The 15,050-nt window shown below is 33.3% G+C and overlaps 1 pseudogene across 1 annotated transcript; it reads left to right on the top strand.

Annotated features, from left to right (window-relative positions):
• Window positions 1-9,424: 9,424 nt before the first annotated feature.
• LOC143627017 (pre-mRNA cleavage factor Im 25 kDa subunit 2-like) lies at window positions 9,425-12,998 on the top strand (annotated as a pseudogene). The gene is made up of 6 exons (XR_013152527.1): window positions 9,425-9,541; window positions 11,274-11,319; window positions 11,576-11,830; window positions 11,940-12,026; window positions 12,140-12,250; window positions 12,927-12,998. The product of XR_013152527.1 is annotated as a pre-mRNA cleavage factor Im 25 kDa subunit 2-like (transcript).
• Window positions 12,999-15,050: the final 2,052 nt, after the last annotated feature.

The raw sequence follows: 15,050 nt of genomic DNA, 5'->3' as shown, positions 1-15,050 counted from the left end.
GCTCTACCCCTTGGACCCCGTTAGGGGCTGCCGCCCCTATAACCCCGCTGCCAGGGGCGCTGCCCCCGGACCCACGTTCGTTGTGGGTAATAATTGAACTAAAAAGACGATATAGGTAGTGATAGTTAATTGGTACGTGTAATTGTTATACAGTTAGTCGTGCACTACTCAATAAAGAAGTAACCATTAACGGAAGAAGTAACCGGGTTCAGGTGAGTTTCTATCCCCATTTTCCTTGTTAAGTTTTCGGGGCTGTGTGCATACTCGATGTGAAGTGTGAATACACTTACCTTAAGTGGTAAGTGTATGCTATAGATGTTATACGAGGTAGCTATTATATAATGCTTGTCGGTGCGTGAACGATCTTCAGATATTGCACGTATCGCCAAGGATAGTGATTGTCAAGTGGTTATTAGTGTGTGTAAATGTTATGATGTAACTTGGTTATTATGTAAATGATGTAATGTTATGAAGTGTGTTGTAGACAAGTAGAGGTAGAGTGTGTTAGAAGTGGCAAGAGTCTAGTAAGAGTGTTAGTGGCATGACGGTAGTACGTGGTATGGTAAGCCTATACGTGACTTCGTTATTAAAGTGGGAAAATGGCATAACGTTATACGTTATTAAAGTGGCAAAGTGACAAAGTGGTAGGGGTAAATAAGAGGTTAAGTGGTAAGGTGAGCAGGTTAGATAGTGGACTACGTGTCTTCGGATACGTATATGATGCATGTAGCGGTTGTATGATAAGTTGCTTGATTAACTAGAACTCACTTATCGTAGCTGACTTTTAGTATGCACGCAGGTGAGCTGATTATAGAGTTTGCATGAGGATGACACATGGCATGGATTGAACGGCTGGCATATGAAGATAAAAGAAAATATGTTTTAAATATAATGATTTGTGTTATGGTATCAAAGAAAAGATTTATTGTTTTGTAACGAATGATTGATGTTTATATTCCGCGAAAAGTTTTAAGTAACTCTGATTGTAAGAACTGTGTTTATGAGTAAATCCGACGCTAAAGTAAGGCACCGGGAACGGGGTCTTACAAAAAACCGACGGTTTGGTTTTATGCTTTCGTAAAAACCGAACTAACGGTTCGGTTTTGATTTTCCATGTAATAAATACCGAACCGAACCGAACCGAATTTCTAAATTTTTATTTCTTTTATTTTTATTTTTAAGTAATTTATAAGAATTTAATAAATATATAAATAAAATATTTTTGCTTAAATGTATAATAGTCTATTAGTCAATAATTATAAAAATTATTTATAAAATTAATTGTTTTTTACCAACTTAATTATTGGCCTAAAGTTTTCAAGCTCAAATGGCAAAAACCGAAAAAACCGAAACCCGATCAGAACAAAAATGGAAACCGAAAACCGAAAGACGAAATCGAAAAAACCAAAACCGAGCGATTTCAAAAAATCCAAAAACCGAAGTTTTGATTTTTGGTTTGGTTTTAGCCTTAAATCGTACCGAACCGCACCATGCACACCCATAGCCAAATTATATTAAAATAACCATACGGAACCTCAAGCAAGAAGCAGGAGTCCAATAACAAAAAAAAAGTACGATATAAATAAACTTATTAAATATTTGTCCACCAAACAGATCTTTGAATAGCAAGAAAAACAAAACAATAACACGAACGATTTGTAAATTTATAATTTTGAATAGCATGAAAGATACACCAAAAACTATTTACTTTGCTTACATGTATTAAAACCCTCAAGCCTTGTCACTTAAATCATAAGTATTTTCTTTTCCTTCAACATGTAAATCAAATCGTAATACCGAATACGTATAAGCTACTCGTCATTACACATTAGTAATTACAAATTTTGTAGCATGTATATATATAAAAACCGAAAATAATAACAACAAAAAAAGAAGGTATAGGTGTATGTATGCATCCATCTTTACTTTCCAAAACTTTATACAAAGTTATGAACCATGGTCAGTTGTGAAGTGGGTTCGGTCCACAAGGGACTAGCCGACGTGACACAACGTGAGTTAGCCGTGTTTCTCCATTTGTTAGCTTCGGGTTAACGTTAAAATGACGTTTGAATGTTGAAATGAAATTGGCTCGTATTTTTTCTTCATGACTAACTGGTTGATCAACAATGTTTCTACAACTTGACTCGTGCACCGATGCCAAAAGCAGGGCCGCGAGCACAAACAAGACGGAAATTTGAGTCTTCATATAGTTAGATAAGTATATAATGAATAAGAATGTCAAGATCTACTAAATGGAATGTGGTTTCATGTAGTATACAAGTTTATTTATAGACAAATTTTGATTGTCAACCATTACAAGTAATTAAAATAGAATATTAAGAATAATATAGCTGACAGCAACTCAAATAAGGACGGCTATCAAACAAAGTTATATAGAAACTAATTACCCTAATCTTGATCCTAACCGAGAATGATTATGAGGATCACGAAAACAAACATTAACCGAACCTAGCCACTATTCAAAGCCCATGACCAGTTAAGCCGTGTGGCCGGCAATACACACTGTCTGACATCTAGTCACATATCATTTCAAACAGTCGTCAAGTAGAGGTCGGACGGTCGCTTTGACCAAAATTTTCAAGGTTTGACCGTCTGCAGTCAGAATAGCTGTCCAGATATTGTTTAAACGACTATTTTAAACAAAGTTTAAAAGTTTAACTTTGGCTATTTGATGGTGTGAAATAAAATGAGGATGGTGTAGCTATAGCATGACCTTAAATCGTCATGTTATCCAAACTTATTTGTTTTATTTATTTATTATTATTTATTTTATTAAATTATTGATTATATTTAATTAAAAAGTAGTGTTTACATCGATAAATGACTAGCAAACATGCAAAACCTTTTTTGATTGGCAAAACTAAGTCGCTTAAATTACAATATACTTAGAATATTTAGTTTGGTTATAACGTATGTACAAAATTAGAGAATTCATTATTTAAGAACATTTTTTATGGTTACAAATTACTGATTTTGATGAATATATGTGACATCCAATATGGCAATATTGATAGATCGATTTGAAAAAAAAAGGATAAAACTTAAAACAAACCATTGATTAAAGTTTATTTCATAGACAGGAAAATAATTATTTTCATTCTTTGTTTTCTGTTTTTTTTAATCTTAATCCACATCAATATATAAAATTGATGAGATCACAAAATCGATTTTATTAACATCATATAAATAGAAAATGCTAGATGATTTTATAAAGTTGACATTGTACATTATATTTTAATGTGTGACTTAATATCATGGTTGACATTTATCCAAAAACTCATTATTAATCCAATAAAATCCTGATTCATGGCATGAGACAATGTCTATTACGAGATCAATGTTAGTATAGTACAATCATGGACATACACGAAGGTCATCATATGCTTTAAAAAACATTAAAGCTACTTCAACTAAGATTGTTCACCTTCTGACCTAAGCTTGAAGGTTAAGAGCAGGCCATCTCGTTTGTATATTTTATCTTTATATAAAAAGAATATTTATTTTGCACGTTTAATATGGATATCAAGGCTGGCAAATGCCCGTACTCGTATCGGTACCAAGTAATGTATCAAACTTATTGGTACAGTATGGGTATTTCACTACGGTACTCGTTTTGGTACCGCTTTATTTATTAATCTATTTATTTAAATCTCCAATAATCTTGGTACCGTTACGAGTAACAAATAAACGGAATTGACACACGTACTAGTACGGGATGGGTATCTAGTTGTCTAAATCTCCAATGATCTTGGAACTTCCTCTTTTTTTTTTTTTTTAAAAAAAAAACCAACTTGAAATAACACCTCTTCAGGTTAGAAAAGCCTAAGCGAAGTACAAAAAGAATTACATATATAGCAAATGGTTTTTAAGCTACTCTACCAATTTCAAATGAAACTTACAATTACGAGAGGAAACCCATAAAAAAAAAGCCGAATATAATCAAAAAGGTGATCTCTATAATCTTCACGGGAGCAAAAAATATCCTCGTTTCGAGTTCTCCAAATGAACTACCAAGTACTAAAGATAATCGTCTCGACCACATCTTTTAGACATAAATTTGAAAGTTCTCAAATAAAATATATGTATATTCCAAATGAGTACAGAATATCAAAATTCATGTATGTATCGAAATCTTAAAACCTTAGTACCTATACATGTACCAAATAAACTAGATCGGTACGAATACGGGTGATCCCCAACACTACTCCACAAACCTCCACAAACGACTAAACCTAAATTTTTGTTGTATATTGCCATACTAGGTTAGTATCCCGTGTGATACACGGGTTGGATAAATTATATTTTGATTATAATAAATGAATATCAAGATTTGTAAAGTCGAATAAATTATAAGTTATAAAAGAAAAAAATCATGATATAGTTATCTAAAAAATATATAAAAAAAATTAAATATGATTGTGCATGCCTAGCTAGTGATACCTGAATTATATAAGAAAATAATATCATTAATCAAATATTTGATTCATAAATAATATAAAAAAAACAAATGTATAATGTTCGGGATACATCACTACCCTAAAGAAACTTGTTTCTATTGAAAAAGTTTGTAGTGGTGTGTCTGCTTATGCTAGTAACATTAAATTATACATTTTTGATTTACAAACAAAATATGAGAAATTACCAAAAAGATGATCAGATGATTATTATAAATGAAAAACCCAATATATTCTTAACAAAAAAATTACTCATGCTAAACTATGAAATACATATGATTATCCATAAATGAATACATCTTTTATTTTACTTATATACTCTTTACAAGAAATAATGTACATTAACTTTGCAGATAAGTTAGTTACATAAATAAGAAGTAATACATAGATTTGTAACACCGTTTCGTTTATGATATAAAAAAGAAAAATGATTACACAGTTCATCAATTATATCAACAAAGTAGACATGTTCTACAGATGCATCATTATCGGTTCTCAAAATTAGTCATAAACGTAACAATTACATCGAATTTATTAAGTTTGAAAGTCTCATCAACTTTTTCCCCAATTTGAAAATTACATTGGAACCCTATGGGTTCAAATATCTATTAATATGAGCAAATTTGACATAATCATTGATAAAAACACATATATAGTGATAGAAATTAGAAAATACTATTTAACAAATTCAATAGTATTGTAAAAAAAATTAATACGTTAACCTAGATTATCATATATTCAACCAAAATCAAACAAATAAACAAATCATAAACCTTAGAGGTTTATTATCGAGTTTTGGAGAAATCATGAAGTATTTACAGATAAATCGATGTAACTGAGATTTGATATATGGAATAGCTTGAGATTATGTGATTGATTTCTGATTCACCATATAAGATTTCAACTGCAATTTTTTGTGTCTGGTATGTTTTAGGGAGAAAGTCAATTACGGCATATATGATTTAGGGAGACACGAAAAGTTAGCATAAGTGATAAATTATATGAAAATAATATAATTTTTTTTATAACAAAGGGTTAGTTCCATCTACTAATTTTAATGATTGAAAATAAAAACTTGCAAAATGACGAATATATAGACATATATACTCTCTTTCACAACATTTGATTACATTTTATGTATGATGTATAAGTGTTTATGTGATTCTCAAAATTTTTTACTTCAAAATTAGTTTTGAACTGAACACTTGTATATATAATATGATTAATTATAAAGATTACTGTCATGTTGATAAGATAAAAACCGAGCACTGATTCTTTAAGCTAAGTCCTTTAATCTTGTTTTTTAAATAATAATGATGATAATGATTCATGAAAGAATAATATGAACTCATGTGAGTCATGTCTGGTGAAGGTACATCAATTCTTAAAGTCTTAAAAATTATAATAATATTACATTACAATGCTACACCATTATTATTAGTTATTGTTATTACTTACTAAATAATTAGCTAATAATATGAGAGATATATTTAAAGAAAGTGTCAATTACAAAACCATTTATCAATTGTGATTATCCTTTATTTAATAATTGAATAAAAACTTGTCAAGTGGCATAATCATGAGTTTTTATTTATTATAACAGTAGATTGGTTTTAATTTTCATTTGGGCTTTACGAGTGTAGGCCTAATAAACAGGTTATTTTCTTTCTTCCTTTTGTTTTCGTTGTCAATCGAGTACATGTTTGCTTTCTCTCCGGCGGTTTTCCGGTAGTCTCTGGCGGCAACTGATAGCGGCTTTGAGTCGGTGGTTTGTGTGAATGTGTAAGTTTCTTCGGTTTTGTCTGACAAGCAGTGTCTTCTCTGTTAATTCGATCGTTGAAACCCTCCCTTTAGCATCAGTAATCACTAATTACTCATTGTTCTTAATTGTTATGTGTATATTGTTTTTAGGTCAAATCAATTACATTATTTAACAACAGCATTTGAATTTGACCTTGCAGTTAGCTGAGGTCCAAACTGAGATTCTGGTATACAGTTTTCTTCAAAAACATAGTTCGGTAATTCATCATCTTTTTTCGTTAATTTCATTAAAATTTATTTTCATTGATATAATTGAGTGTATACTTTTATAAGTGTTACATTGCAGTACTTGAAGGCTGCAGTTAGAGGTTAATTGGGGCTGTTGTCAATGCACTTGGAGATATTGCTTTAGGCACTACATGTAATAAATAGTTACGATTTTTCTATAAGTTGCTTACGATCATTTTACATTTTTTTTTACTTTGAAGTTATGTGATTGCACATTGTTGAAAGGGGCTTTGGTTTATGTTGCAGAAGGTAATGAACAGAAAAAGAAAAAAGAAAAGATGAAAGGCGAATCAGATGTACAAAGAATATTTTTTCTCCTCTTAGTAAACTTAAAGGATGATGGGGTAATTTTGCATATCTTTTCTGCTTTTAATAAGATATTTATACTTGATAGTGTGATGTATGTAACATGTAAATATTAGTTTGTCGGTTTGCTGCGAGGCTAACTCAAGAGGATGCTGACAAAGATGCGTGGTTTTTGCTAAAGTAATTCACTTTGATCAGCGAACACGGGAGTAACTATTATGTAAGTTTTGATGTTTCTATAACATCTATATGTATGTTGATTAAGTGGATCTTTTATTTATGTATATGTGAGCTGTTGTAGGGATGTTTTGCAATATAAATGTGATAATGCAACCCAAATTGACACATTAAGAGATAAAACATTAGAAATAATTGACCCAAGTTTAACCTACTAGAGATAAGTATAACCCGAATTGACCCGCTAGAGATAAAACATAACGCGAATCGATCAGTTAAGAGATAAAATGTAACATGAATTGACCCGTTAAGATGTCAAACATAACCCAGATCAACCCGTTGGATATAAAACATAACCCGACTTTGACCTGAGTTTGACCCCTTAGATAAACCATACCTGAATTCAACCTCTTAATAAAATATAACCCGAGTTTGAACCGTTGGAGGTAAAGATAACCTGAATTGACCCTTTAAGGTATAAACAAGTGTATGGAGAGAACGTTTTCTAATTCTTTGTGTCATGGAAAGAGCAAAGTAAAGCAACAAAATGAAGCCATGAAGGTATACAAACTTCTTTGAAACTATTATATAGGATTATGTAAACTAAAGTTCATGTATATGTGACCCGTTTAGGTTGTTAGACACCCTAGCATGATCCGTCCAGGAGGCCATCCACAATGCCAAAGATTCAGAAGTTATGTCTGTGGGTGTTTGCCATTTACCACATAATTCATATTTAAAGACAGAAAACACAAGTGTACAAGTAACATTTTCTTTTGAAATTATCAACCTTTTTTTTATGAAACTTCATTATTTAGTGAACACATCAAGATTAAGTCTTTTAAAATTTTGTGTTTCAGACAGGAATTTCAAAGAAATTAAAGTAGGAAAGGGAAGTTGCAGGTATTTGTTAATTTTTCTTGATGTCCCATTTTCAAGTTTCTTTTGTATTTGGTTCTTAAACTTATCGAAAGTTAATCAACTCCCTTCACTTTTTCCAGTGATTGAGATCACTATGTTTCTTGAGATTCTTAGATTTCGAGATTGGTGGTGGAGGGGACGGGGACAAGGCATCAGTTACGTGGACTAGGAAGAGGAGTTTTTCTGGCGAGATGACACGGGTGTAGTTTTGTTTGGCGATGGTTGTCAGTGGAATCATTAGTAAGGAAGCCAATTGATTAGCTACTTTTTTTCTTTATTTTCTAATGGTGTTGCTGTGTGTGTGACATCTTTCTAGCTGCAAATCCTTTTTGTAAACTACAACATCATATAACAACTCAGTTGTAACAAACAATCAATGAAATTATGCTTAGCCTGATATGTTAGCAGGAGTTTCGCAGGTTCAAATTTGACTCTTTAAACGTGGACAAACTACCAAGTAATAGATCGATGTTTGTAAAATACCATCTTACTGAGAACATTTGCTTAAATGCATAGGAGTTCGTACAAAAGGGAGCAGTCAAAAAACGAGCGGTCATGCCGAGAATAAACTATTCAGAGCATTACCTGGGACACCGAAGAGTTTCTTTTCCAACTTTACCAACTTTAAGCCTCCCGCCGGCCGAGTAGAAACTATTCAGAGCATTACTTCTAAATACTAGTTTGGTTCTAAAACTAGGTACATGACCATAATGCCTTTCAAAAATTATAAATAATAATAAAAAGTACATAACTATAATTTTCAGCTAAAGAAAAAACAAAACCAACAGTGGTTCAGGATCTGCTATTTCAGTTTCGGTTATGTTAATCGGTTATTTCCATGCCTGAGACAAGAATCAAGTATAAAAATATCAAATCAGTTTAACCTGATAGTCGATATACCAATCATATATAAATTAAAAACATAATACAGGCTTATACGACGAGTACTAGTATAAAAAGTTATACAATACTATTTGACAGAGATGAGCATTTTGTACCAAATACTGATAGATTTGATGCAATACTCGAAACCCTATTTTTCAAAAATCTTTTGTTACGTATAAATTCAATGCGGCATACAATATTCACTTTTTAGAATTCGATATTGATAGTTTTGGTACCGATATCATTTATACTATTTGGTCCGCTAATGGATCAACCAAATATTTTCATTTTTACTTGGGTGGTAATGGTAATGGTAGAGGTGTATAAACCGGATGATCAGCAAAAGTCAAACCGGATCAGGTAGGAAACTTTTCCGAGTATAGCCGGGTTTTTGACCGGATTTTTTGGGTTTCGGGTCGGATAAGGTTTTAACCTGATAAAGGTGAAATCGCTTTCCGCAGGTCTGGTTCCGAGTATAGGTCTGAAGGAAAACCCAATACCAGATTATGCCCGCGGATACCGGTTCAAGAGTGATAATTTCATTTCTAGACAATTCTAATTCTATCTGTCTTTTTCTTCTCTCACAACCTAACTGAGGGCCAACAAGTAGTAATAATAATATAATGGTGGCAGTGGTGAATACGTATCCACTGTCGAGTTACACCTTCGGCACCAAGGAGCCTAAGTTGGAGAAAGACACCTCCGTTGCCGGCTCGTATGAAACTCAAGTAAGTTTTATTTTCTTAGTTTTTCTTATTATTAATTAAGCCATCAAATAACCCTAGCTCCAAACGTCATTCGTTGTTGCGGTTGTTAAAACGAATCACGTTTCAAGCTACGGTTAGAATCAGATCTGCTATATGTTTGGCAGTATATACGTTTGTATACTGCCAAACATATAGCTTGGGCTGTAAACGAGCCGAATTCTCGTTTTGACTTACGAGAACTCGGCTCGTTCATTTACTATAGCTCGTAGGGCTGCAAACGAACCAAAAGAATACGAACAAGGCTTTCCTCATATTCGTCTGTTAATGAAATATTGTGTTCATGGACGGATCACGAACACTTACCGAACGAGATTTTTTGTTCGCTCATTAAGGAAATGAACGTGAACGCAAACGAACACAAATAAAATCGGTGGAGCCTACAGATGAATAAAAACGTTTAGAACATAATTGAATGAACGAGGGCTCTGTTCATGTTTGCTTGTTTAACTAATCAAATGGAATTTCTTGTTCATGTATTAAACGAACGAACATAAACGAACTTCTTGCCAAACGGTTCGTTGGACGTTTGGTTCGTTTACAGCCCTAATAGCCCGTGCTCGGCTCGTGAGTTGTTTTTTTGATGCCTGGGCTGGACCTCGTAAGTTGCTCATATTCGTTCGTTAAGGAAATATGAACGCAAACGATCACAAATAAATTCGGTGGAGCCTACAGATGAATACAAATGTTTAGATAAAATAAATAAATATACGAAAAACTTTTATGAACAACAAAAAACGAACATGAACGAACGTTCATGAACACATTACCGAACGTTCACGAACACAATTGAACGAACAATGTTTGTTTGTTTAGCTAATTGAATGAAATTTCTTGTTCATGTTCGTTCATTTATTAAACGAACGAACATAAATGAACTTCTTGCCAAATGGTTCGCTGAACGTTTGGTTTATTTACAGCTCTAATAGCTCTTGCTCGGCTCGTGAGTTGTTTTTTTTAATGCCTAGGCTGGATTCGTTTATAATCTGATAATTAGTTTATATACGTTATTACTTATCTTTATATATTTTGAGAAAATTTTTAACCGAGCCTAAGCTAGACTCGAGATCGTGTAGTACCTAAAACGAGCCAAAGCTCAACTCTAACTTGACTGTGCAGTGTAAAATTAATACACAGAGGCTTGTTATGGTTCGACGAGCCTAAACAAGCTTCCCATACAAGGCTCGAGCTTGGGCTTGATAACTGAACGAGCTTTATTTGAGGCTTGACACGTTACGGACATCTTATCGATCCGAGCTCGAGTTTCTCGCGAGCGGCTCGGCTCGTTTGCACCAGTATTTTAGAGGCGGATTCTAAATTATGAAATTGCATGAATATGCTTGATCTGCTTATTGCGTTTCGAACTTTCGATACAACAAACAATCATTTTTGAAGGTTTCTTATTTGAAAACGCAATAAGCAGATAAGTTGTTTTAGTAAACAATCCCAAACACTCCCTAAGTGAAAAATTACTTAAAAGTTAGTAATGTTTAAATTTTGATCATAAATCATTGCTAAATCAATATTCAATTATATGTAACTTTCTATACTACATAAATTCTCTCCAAATGGTCCCACTACTTACAATTGCATAAATAAGTAACAAGTTGGCAATTGAATAGTATATTTTTGTTATTATCCTTGATGGATGAGGATCACTTATTAGATATATTTTGTTTTTTGATTTGTGTTGCAGCTATATGAAGGAAGGCATGAGGACTAGTGTTGAAGGAATTTTGCTGGTTTTTCTATCTTTTTCTTTAATTCACAGTGCACTGTTTGTTATATTAAAACATATATACATGTAGAAATTGTTTAATCTGTTGCTTTGTTAGTTTGCTGTCTTTAAAGCATGTATATGAATATGTATATGACTAGTTTGACTTGTGTATATATTGCCAAATTTTCATGGCCAAAGTTAATGCATCTTAAACATTGAAAAAGATTCGTACAGTATGCATTTGATTGTTCATGCATGAATGCTTTTTGATTCAACAGGTGCAGGAGCATAATCATCCGCATATACTGCTTTTGCAAATTGGGAACACGTTCTGTAAACTTCCCGGTGGTCGTCTAAAGCCAGGAGAAACGGTAATATTATATAATTATGTGACTTTTTTTTGTTACAGTATGTTGTTCTGCGTATTAAATATGTCTCTCTTTTGTAAATCTGCAGAAATTGAGGGGTTGAAAAGGAAATTGTCCAGCAAACTTGCAGCTGCTAATTCTACTGGTATTCAGCCTGATTGGCAGGTATTATTCTCATATTACTCTTCAGCGTGATCATTTTCGAAGTTTAATATTTAATGATTTTCAAAATGGTATATTTTTATTCTCACCTTGTATTGGTATGCGATTGCAGATAGGAGAATGTGTTGCCATATGGTGGAGGCCTAATTTTGAGACAATAATGTACCCGTACTGCCCCCCACATATAACCAAACCAAAGGTAAAAACTAAAAACACATAAATGCTTCTTGATTAATTTTTTTTTTCTCTTTTTAATTTTTTTATATTATTTCTGTTTTAGTTACGTTATTACGGGTCTGTTTAATTATGCAGGAGTGTAAGAAACTTTTTGTTGTTCACTTGTCGGAAAGAGAGTACTTTGCAGTGCCAAAAAACTTGAAGCTTCTTGCGGTTCCATTGTTTGAGCTTTATGACAATGTTCAGGTATGCGACACAAATATTTTTTTTTTCTCAATATCACTAAAAAAACAAACTGTGACAACTTAAATTGTTTGAACTAGGGGTGGCAATTGTGACCCATTGGGTTGAATGAGTTGTATTAAAATGTATATAATGGGTCAAACTAAAAAAAATGATTGAAACGGGTCAAAACGGGTTGACATTTCTCAAGGGATTTTTATTTATTTATTTATTTATGGAACGAGAAAAACGGAAAACATTTTAGTATGTTTACTTTTTATGGAACTCATTTTGACCCATTTCAAAAACCTCTCATTAAAAAATTCAAAAAAATAATTAAAAAATCATAACTCGAAATATAAATCAAAAACTAAAAAATTAAAAGTACTAAAATGTTTCCTCTGTTTTTCTTGTTCCATAAAAATAAAAAAAAATAAAAAAAACTCGAGAAATGTCAACCCGTTTCAATCAAATTTTTTTTTTTTTTTTTAATTTGGCCCATTCTGATCCATTATATAAATTTTAATACAACCCATTCAAGCCAACGGGTCACATTTGCCACCCCTAGTTTGAACCTTTGAAAGTTGCACTAATATAAAGAACTTGATAATCGAGTTGTCTTAGGCTCGGGCCTATTATTGTGCTTTGGGAGTTTGAGTTGGTTTAATGTTAGTTTTATTGTTTATACTCTTGGATGCAGCGATACGGGCCTGTCATATCTACTATTCCACAGCAGCTGTCTAGATTTCAGTTCAACATGATTCATGCATAGACTTCATTATATTTTGCAAAAGAACAAAAATATGATATTATGGCTTGAACGATGATTAAAGCGGGCACTTTAGTAGTTTTAAGTTTTATGTCTGTAAGAAGTCGGTTATTGGGGTTTTTTTTCCTTAAAATTAGTAGAGTTGGGGTGGTTTGAGCATCAAACATCATGGCACTTTAGAGTATGAAGAGTAGAAGATTGGTATATTGTCATTGCTAATGGTTTTATACTTTCATTTATATGGAATGGTATAAAATTTGAATGACTTATAATGAATATGTAGTTATTTAATTTATAAGTATAAATTGTTTAGTTTGATATTAGGGTGGAGAGAATGGTCATCTCGCCCAATCTATCTTTCATCTTTTCTCTTTTTTACACGTAGACTTCACGCTAAATTTTTGCCATTTCATCTTAATCCACCTTTCATCATTTTAAATAATTTATAACTAATGCCAAAAAGTGTCCCTTACTTGCGCCATTGGTATGTTTGGCAAGTAGAAGTCAGCTTGGTGCAATTTGTTTCGGTCCCACGGAGGCGAGATAGTGTTCCTGGCGATTGAGGCGAGATAGTGTTCTTGGCGGCGATCTTGAAGTCAAGCAGAGACCATTCTGTGTACCCTTATTATTAGTAAGATCACGTGTAGTGGATGGAGCCCCCTTTGTAGGCGTTGTGCGATATGTGACGTCACGTCACCACAGAGGTTTTTTTTTTGGCTAAAATGAGTGTAGTGGATGAAACTTCAAATTATTATCCTATTATTATTTTACTATTATATTTTATTATCAAAATAAACAAAAAAAAAATCCACAAATCACATTCCACCATTACCCCTCACATTCCCCCACCCGGTGCTGTGTATGAAGCGCCCACCCCCTCCAAAGCACCCATAGCTCCCCGGGGGCGGTGTTCCCGGCACTATGGGGTGCTTTCGAGGTGGATGACGCCTTACTACGTTGGGTTTAACAAATCTGCCCATTGTAACTATTTTACAAAATTTTGTATTAAATCTCCAATTTTTGATATTTTCAGAATGCTTTGTAATTATTATCTACAAATAAAAAGGAAGTTTGGTGCCACTAAGGCTATCTGTAGTGGGGCGTGGATTTGGGCGAAAAGGGGCGACATCTTGGTGGAACACCGCCCCCCCGGCGATTTTTGGGCAAAAAGGGGCGGGGGCGGGATGTTTTTATCGCCTGGAAGAAGAAAATTATTATTATTTTATTAATATACGTGTTATACATACATAAATACATATATATATTATTACTATTGTAGCCTCTATACCATTACATCCCAAAAACAAATTCTCACCCCTTGCTGACTGTGTGTCACACGGCGCAAAACGCCCTAATTTGTAGCCCCTCCACTACGCATAGCCTAACCAAGTGGCGGCGCCAAACTTGTCCATACCATTTTTGATTTTTCTTTTTTACGTCATTTTTACGTCAATTTTTGTTTACGTAACGGAAACATACTGAATTCGTGTAAACTCACTGCATCAACGTCCGGGATTGACAATCTAGGGTTTTGAGGCCATTTGTTTTTTTTTTGTTTTAGTTCCGGTACCATAACGAACGTGACGAAAACCGACCAGATGCCAATTTTCTTTTTTATTTTTTGTTTTAGTTCCGGTACCGTAACGAACGAGAAAGAAACCGACCAAATTCGCGTAAAGTCACGGTCTTTTGTTTTCGTTCCAGTACCACCGTAATGAAAACCGACCAACTGCTATTTTTGTTTTAATTCTGGTATCGTAAGAAACCACTGAATTCACGTCAACTTATCATCTCAACGCTCGAGACCGAAAACGCTTGAGTTTGACCACCACCCAGGTTTTACCGACCTGTCTGACGCCACGTACCGGTAAATTCGTAGTTTGTATACGAAAAGAAATGCAATTGATTACTTGACAAGTTGACAACAATGGCCAGAACCTTCCAACCAAATTTAATTTATATATATATTTTTTTCTTTCCAATAGTTTGTGTTCAACGCAAGTCAAGTGATGTATCAAAACACACCTGTCTAAATGATTTTTGTGATAACAAAAA

The sequence above is a fragment of the Bidens hawaiensis genome, unplaced genomic scaffold (assembly GCF_021521415.1).
Source record: "Bidens hawaiensis isolate Kalapana, Puna unplaced genomic scaffold, B.hawaiensis_p1.1 tig00004595_1, whole genome shotgun sequence".
In the NCBI taxonomy this organism is placed as follows: domain Eukaryota; kingdom Viridiplantae; phylum Streptophyta; class Magnoliopsida; order Asterales; family Asteraceae; genus Bidens; species Bidens hawaiensis.
Note: the sequence above shows the minus strand (reverse complement) of the source record. Positions and strands in the feature narration are given on the sequence as shown.